We start from the raw sequence: 8,186 nt of genomic DNA, 5'->3' as shown, positions 1-8,186 counted from the left end.
CGAGGAGGAGACACAGGCACCGACGGCTATAGGTTCAATGAAGCGTGGGGACTCATCTTGTATAAACGAACGTACACATATAAAGGGACGCGCATCCGACCCGCTTTCCAGATTCGTTCTGAGCGTGCGCTATTGTTGTCGCGATACGCAAGCAACCAGCGGCCACTCCCCACACCAGGTGAGTTGCCTTGCTTTTTCTATACGTAGTCTAGAGGGAGCGCGCCATAAATTTATATATGCCACATTAGGCCGTTCCCTGGGAGTCTACCCAAGCTTCGAAAAGACAGCCCTGTTTGTTTGTTTTCCTCTTTTACGCGTCACCGAAATGCGGACAAAATATTGAACCGGGAAATCGCGGCAGAAATTTTAAGGTGACGCGCTGTACGTAGAAATGAGTAGTACGTTCTGCTATAAACTGGCATATAAAAAAAAATAAAAAAGACAGTCTCTCACTGTGAGCAGATGCATGTAGGGTATGCCTGAAAGGGCGTATAAAAAAGCTACAGGCGGCGACGTTACGTCGATATTCCTGCATCAAATCGTGACGCCATAGATTCCGGTAACGTAGGTTTTAGTCAAAACTAGTTCATTGTTTATACGATGTGATCACTTTTAAGTTTCCCGGAATTTTCAAAACTCGCCTGTGGCAGATAGCATAATTGTTGATCTTGAACTGGAACTTACCGGCTACAATTTGTAAATTGCAATACGTGCCGTAAAGTAATTAAGAATTAGTGATTTTTTAATTACTGGAATATGTATTTAGATTTCTCGTGCTAGTAATGTCTACCTCTCTGCACATTCCAGCTCAAGGACTACAATTACGTTATCTGCGACAGGCGACTTTTAAAATTCCAGAAAACCTAAATATGATCATCCCGTACATTGCTCAAAACACACACACACACACACACACACACACACACACACACACACACACACACACACACACACACACACACACACACACACACACACACACACACACATATATATATATATATATATATATATATATATATATATATATATATATCCATTCTCCTGTCACCGGCGTACCGCAAGCGGAGCGAATTCATGTACTCGAACACTGGAACTGAAAATGGAGTAAAACGCGAAACAAGCACCTATTTCGCAAACGGAGTTTTCAGCACCCCCTTTGTTTCCAGACTACAAGAAAGTAGTAGTAGAAGTAGTAACAACGTTATTTATCCTTTTTACGAGGAAAGGGGCAGCGGGGTAGAGGGGGGAAGGGGTCTACTCGAGGTAGTCCTCCGCCACCCTCCCAGCCCACCCCAGGATGACCTGCTGTGCGTATAGTTCCAAGACACAAACGGCATGCCCGTTATCAGCGTGACATATATCATTCTTGAAAGGAAAGTAGTAAGCGCTGTTTTCAAGAAAGGAAACGCAAGCGAGAAAGATAACGATTGTCATTCGGGGACTAGATACGCCCCAAAGGGTGTAAACCTTTTAGGCTGTAGAAGCACAAAACTCTGAAAACGTACTCGAACATGGAGCAAACACCTATTCCCAAAACGGACTTTCCTGCACTCCCTTTGCTTTCAGAATGCACGTGCAGGCATAACGACTGGGACGTTCGGATTTCTCATGCTCTTTCCGTTTCCTTTTTCGACATATATATAAGACACGGAAATACGCTCTTTAAGTCGGTAGACGCAACGTCGCCCAGGAAGAAAATTAAAATTAAATGCTGGTGTTTTCCATGCTGAGAGCCACTCATACCAGCGCCTCCTCTATTTTTTTTTCAAAAAATAGAGGAGGTGCTGCTCAGACAAAGCAGACGTGTGTATTGAATACGTTGGCACAGAGGACGGAGAAGCAAGGCATTATTGCAGACGGCGAATACCATCGAGGCTGACTCTGCAGCTCAGCCTTTGCGTCGATACCGCGACAGCACGACGGCGCCGGCGTTCCTCCAGCGCCCGTATAATTGCTATTGCAATAAAAACTCTAGGTGGTCAAAATTATTCCGGAACCCCCATCCCTCACCACGATACGCGTGCCTCTCATATCCCTAATTCTTGGTATATCCCCCTGAAGTGGAACTTGGAAGATATACTGTTAAAGTCACTCAGTGAGGTAGCGCGACCATGAGAAAAGACGAGCGCAACGTGTCTCTCATACGCCTGCAAGACGTTGCCTACTCTATAGCTCGAGCAGTCTCGAATGGCAGAAACCCGCTCGTAGCTTCTATAGCTATACACTGCCACATGATGGTGAATCGGGGTATACATTTATAAGTTTGTTATACCCTGTAAAGCCAGCACATACACTCTTAAGAATAACTTGCACCCTTTGGGCCTTATGTATCCAAAAAATAATCGTAATATATTTTGCATGCATTCCTTCCTTTAACGCTTCGCGCCTGGTGCTTTCAGGTCTCGAGTTAACGGCATGTGTGTGTATACGAATGACACACTGTTCTTGAAAGGAAAGGAGTGAGCGCGGACGTTTAAAGAAAGGAAACACAAGCAAGACAGATGATTATTCTTCGGAGACAATTGATATACGAGCCCGAAAAAAAATTTTTTAAGCTATACGTTACCTCACACATAACGTAAAAGACCGGAAGACCAATCCCGGGCGTCTCCATGTCTCAGGACGTACACCGGATCCACGAAGTGCACGACGCTGCGTGCATTTCACACTCTCGCATATGCGCAGGTTCGGGTCATCCATCATGGTCTCTCACGGGCGCGGAAGGTCCTGCGCGCTGGTTTTGCTGGTGACGCTGCTCTCCGCAGTACTCGTCACTGAAGTGCGCGCCAGGAGCGCGCTGCTGCGCCAAGACCAGCCAGGCGGCGGCTTGATCGACACTCGCTTCTGGCAGGGAGTCCTCAACAAAACGTTGGAGGGCAATTTGGAGCAGGCGTTCAACTTGGTCTTCGGCCGAATGTCCGACGACATCTCCGGCGCCATGAGTAAGCTTCGGGACACGCCGTTCGATGTAAAAGAAAGCGGCATTTGCGCATACGCTGTGGAATTTATTTAGTGTGAATTACTGCGCATATTCTGCCGGGACATGCAAGAGGGAATCGCTGAATGATCGATTTCAGTCTGCATAGAATTCACTATAGGTTTAGGTTTGTCCAACTGGGCATGGGGAACAAAAAGCTGACTGCATGCGGCGCGCACAACACAGAAAAAATGCGTGTCTCGTGGCTGACATACAACGGTACAAAATGCGCGTTATTTCTAACAGCCGTGTGAACTGTGCGCGTTATCTATGTATATGACGTAGCGGGCCCGGTGGTCTATATAAAGCGTACAAGTGTGGAACGCGTTCGGAGAAACCCGTCATTGCGTGATGTATAGTGCTATACCCCAACCCCCCAGAATGGGCACGTGCCCTGTTTTAAGTATACATCATCATCATATGCACTTCAACATGGGGTACAATTCAACTACATTAAATAGAGAGACACACGTGCATGCAACTCCTACGTGTGCATGCATTTCCACCAGACCATGTACCTTATAATTACGTCTAGATAAATATAATTTTCATTTCGGAGATGAAATGGAGACAGCGGGAAGGCTTTACACGATATGTTGTCGCACAAAATTGATGCGACTTCCGCGGCACGAAGCTTGTCTGTAATTTTGGATACGGGACTGAAGCTGAATTGTCATGATGTTATTAGTCCAAATTGCTTCATTTAAAAAACATGACTACTATCCGCGGGCCGAAAATACGAGATAAGCTTAAAGGGGCCCTGAAACACATTTCCTATAAGTAATAATAAAATTGCCTCACTATTAAATGACGTATCACGATATCACCTGCTGCAAAAAATACGCGAACAGGTGGTGTGTCCAAAGTGAAGTTAGCTATAATACTCGGGCTTATCGTGATACGTAATCGTGGCGTTATTTGCAGATCGGTTCACCACTTTCCTCGACGGCGTCAGGCGAAACGTCACGTCGGTGATACAGGATGGCGTGAGGACAAGGCCCACAGCCTGAGCGATCGTGCCGCGATGAGGTACGTACGAAAACCCACCCTGCTGATGGTAAATTGTCGACAAGCTCAAATAAAAATAATTACCATCATCGACAATTGGCTTTATCATCATCATCAGCACTCTATTTTGATTACAGCGCAAGACAACGAAACAAGAAGTTTAAAATTACCCTTAAATGCCAACACTTTCTAATACACCGTAGCCAACACAACCCTCCTTAAGACCGAAAACTTCCATAACACCCTGTCGTCACTACGAATCAGGTTTTTGTTTTATTATTTTTTATTTTTATTTCCTGGAGAGTCGCTACATAGGACACCGTGTGTGGTATCCAAACAAGCGACCTATAAGCGTGATCGTGGTATATTGGACTCTGGCGTGATCTAGCCATATTGCAAGAACCACGCAGCGTCTTGAAGCGTTTCCCAGCGTGAAACCAGTGCGGTTTCCAACATTGAATTGCACAGTAGGTACTGAAGCTCGCCGGGATTCAGTGAGGCATCGGTAATTAACCCCGATAGGCGCACGCTGGATCATACTGGAACAAGCGCTATAGCTTTATGGTTTTACTGCCGGGATTCTGCAGGGGGTGCGGCACAGCAATAAGTTTTAGACCAAGTTAGGTCTAAATACACTCTTAAAAATGTTTGCACCTCCTGGGGCTTATCATGTCACACAAACATAATCATCTGCCTTGCTTGCGTTTCCTTTCTTGAAGAATCTGCGCTCAGTATACACTCTTAAAAATTTGCACTTTTTGGGGCTTATCTTGTCCACAACAAAATCACCGCCCCTTTTACTCCGTGACGATGGTAGAATAGTCAAGCTGTGAACGGCGCTACTTGAGGGGGATGAGACGCGTCGGCGTCCATGGGCGACGGCGTTCCTCACTTTTTCTACGACGTCCCCAGACAAGAGTCCTTAACCAAATTTCCGCATAATTTCCTCTCACACCCTACTCCTCCGTTGACTTACTTTTTTCCTACACCGCCATTGGTTGGCGCGCCTCGCGCTCTCCACCTCCAAGGCGAGTATTGGACGGCGCGACTTACGTCAAACTCCCTCCCCGTTCTCCTTTTCATTTGCACCCTCTCACAGCATTCTCCCAAGGGGAAAGGGTTCACTCCACCCCTTTTGAGCTCTTATTTTCCTCTCCCCTCCCGCTAAGTCACGTGGCCCCTTTTCAGCGCAACGACGACGGCACATGGTCCACATAAACAGCTTCGCTGTTATAATCACCTGTCTTGCGCGCCGCCTGTCCCTTCTTTAACGTTGCGCGCCCGGTACGTCGAGGCCATGAACGACATGCGCTTCATCTGCGTGATATAGCATTCTCTACAGGAAAGTAGTGAGCAGAGTTTTGAAAAACGGAAACGCAAGCAAGGCAGATGACGATTATTGTTGTGTGACAAGATCAGCCCCAAAGGGTGCAAACATTTCAGAGCGCAGCTCTTAGGCGCCCATTCCTGCGTTGAGCGTCGGCGTCTCTCGGCGTAACCGAGCGAACGAGCACAGTGAAAGTTGAAAGAGCGAACGCGGAGCGCAGCGGGGGATGAAAGACGGCGATAGCGAAGAGAGCGCGAGGAGGAAGCGGAAGGTGAGGGTGCAACGTTTGCACGAGACATTGTCCGCGCCAGCGAAATGAAAACACGTATAGAATTGCGCTAAAATTCCGCATTGTGGAGTATCGTAATCGTCGGTGAACTTTTTTAAGAGTCTACTTCCCTGTCGAGAATACTGCATCATGCTCATAGCGCTCATGCCGTTCCTCACCTGGAAGTAGCGGGCTGAGCTCGCAGCGTTAATTAAAAGAAAAAAAAGTTTTACGTGCCAAAACCATAGTCAGGGTCTCCGGATTAATTTTTACCACCTGGTGTTCTTTAACGTGCACCCAATGAACGGCGCACGGGCGTTCTTGCATTTCACCCCCATCGAAATGCGGACGCCACGGCCGGGATTAGATTCCACGCTAAAGAAAGGAAATGCGGGCAAGATAGATGATTATTGGTGTGGGTCAAGAGAAGCCCCGAAGGGTGCAAACGTTTTTAATATAGTGAGCCAAGTGGGCGCGCGCTGGCGCGCGTCTTGTTCGAACCGCCATTCCTCGCGGGGCGCGGCAAACTCATGGCGCGCGCTAGCAAGTGTAGTTTTAGATGCGAAGCATCTTATGCTCGGGGCTATGTGCACGGCCGCTCGATGAAACGCGTGCGTTTCATCGAGCGGCCGTGCTATGTCACTCACTCCCTCCCTACCTCCCTCCATCCGTCCAACCACCGTGCGTCCACACCCCTACTGCGCATGCGCATTCTCCTCTCCTTGTCTCGATCCTCTCGGCATTCCTCTTCTCCGACGTTCCTGTCCTCTCCGGATTGCGCAACGAATGGCAACACCTGCGGCGCCGCGCGCGATAATACGAAGCAGCTTAGGTTAGAGACGCGACGGTAGGCGCCCCAGAGGCACCGGCAACAGTCACCAACGCCGCGCGCGTTCGGTGCGAACGCGGGCAAAACGCCGACGGCGTCGACAACAGTTCTGCGCGTTGCTGGCTGGTGCTGCTGTTGCTGCTGCATGCTGGTGCTGCTGCTATACAGCTGATAAAACTACCTTGAGTCGACCGCTTCGCATACTACTCAGGGTTCCCCTACGGAAAGATGGTGTAATTTTTTTTCCTACTTGGGCGTAAAAAATGGTGTGTACTTCTATTTATCGTAATAGTTCAGCGGAAAGCCGCTAGGTGGAGAGAACTAATTAAATGGAAAATGCCGCAATAACCAATAGTGGATGTTGTATTTTCCATTTAAGTACTTCTATTTACAACGCACATATTGGAACCTGCGTGAAGCAGTTACTTAAATGCTATAACACTAAATGCGATGTGTACAACGTGCGATCGAATATTTATGTTTATGCACCGTACCAGTCACAACTATATAATGTGATGAAATGTTCTGTTTATGCACAACATTCACCATCTAAGCGGAAATGCAAACTGCAGTTCATGCCAACGACACTGCGGGATGTAGACGCAGGGATATGTCATGAAGACGAAGGTGATGTTTGCTGAGGGGAAAAAAAATCACCGACGATTACGATACTCGGCAATCGTCGCATGTCTGATCTGCTTCTAGACACCATAGTATGGAGCTGTCAGGCGGGTCCGCATGAAACCAGTTTCCCGCGCGCACGTCACTGAAGCGGTCGCTCTCATTGGTCTCCGCCGTTGGCGGTTTTCTTTCATCTTTTGCTGGCTGTTGTGCTCGTTCACTCGGTTACGCCGCCGCTGACTTTCGCCGCAGGAACGGGCCACAATGATGAGGACAGATTATGCCGAGAGGTGCGCGGATGCAAAAGACAGGGATAAGGTTGACTATTTGTCTGTATCACGCGCGAACGTGACCTCGCACGTGCGACGTGAGGCGCGCGCCTATTGGCAAGACAGCAGCAGCAGCAGCAGAATAGCAATCGCTGCGCATGCGCACTAGTAGCGCTGCTGGCTGCGCTGGCGCCATACTGTCTCCGGCTATGCCCCGTCATAACGCTGTTGTACAATGCCACCTCTCGACGTAAAATACTATTTAAAAAAAGAAACAGCCACTTTTAACTGCGCAAGAAGCGAATTTCCCATATGTGCACCAGTAGTTGATGCTCGCCTGTTTAAGCTCGCCGCTAATGACAAATGTGCCAGTGGACTGTGTCCCTTGTCTTGCATAGAAATGGGTCGTTGGTTTCCAAGTCTTTAATTGTTCCACATGACTGGCCAATGTGCATTGCTTTTTCATTTTTTAGGGGCAATAACACACCTTCTCCAAGAGGCTCAGGTGAAGAACCATCGACGCCAAATTGCTGCTATCAACTCTACTTGAAGTGCAAAAAAGGACATGCGCCCTTAGCTCAGTATTACTGTGAATTTGTATGGATTGTGGAGAATGTATTGTTTTGTACATACAATTTGTTGATTCAGACATGTACATTTTATTTAATCATGCATCTGTGTCTGGTTGCACAACCTTGCGGCACTCTTCCAGTTCTATGAAATGATGAAATGGCTTCTTACAGCATGTTTGAAGGCAGCAGACAAATACAAAACAGCGGCATGGTATAGTGTGAATTGGGTCATTCCATGCCCAACGTCCCAAACATTGAGCTCGACCCTCTCCGATTCTATTCTAAAAAATTGTGGGCGATCTTTTTAGTGCA

At 47.7% G+C, this 8,186-nt stretch overlaps 1 long non-coding RNA gene across 1 annotated transcript; it reads left to right on the top strand.

The window, feature by feature from the left end:
* LOC119456015 (uncharacterized) lies at window positions 1–7,951 on the top strand. The gene is made up of 4 exons (XR_005193045.2): window positions 1–178; window positions 2,689–2,945; window positions 3,905–4,009; window positions 7,776–7,951. It is a non-coding gene; the product is annotated as an uncharacterized LOC119456015 (long non-coding RNA).
* The last annotated feature ends 235 nt before the right edge of the window (window positions 7,952–8,186 follow it).

This window comes from Dermacentor silvarum, chromosome 6 (genome assembly GCF_013339745.2).
Source record: "Dermacentor silvarum isolate Dsil-2018 chromosome 6, BIME_Dsil_1.4, whole genome shotgun sequence".
Lineage (NCBI taxonomy): Eukaryota > Metazoa > Arthropoda > Arachnida > Ixodida > Ixodidae > Dermacentor > Dermacentor silvarum.
Note: the sequence above shows the minus strand (reverse complement) of the source record. Positions and strands in the feature narration are given on the sequence as shown.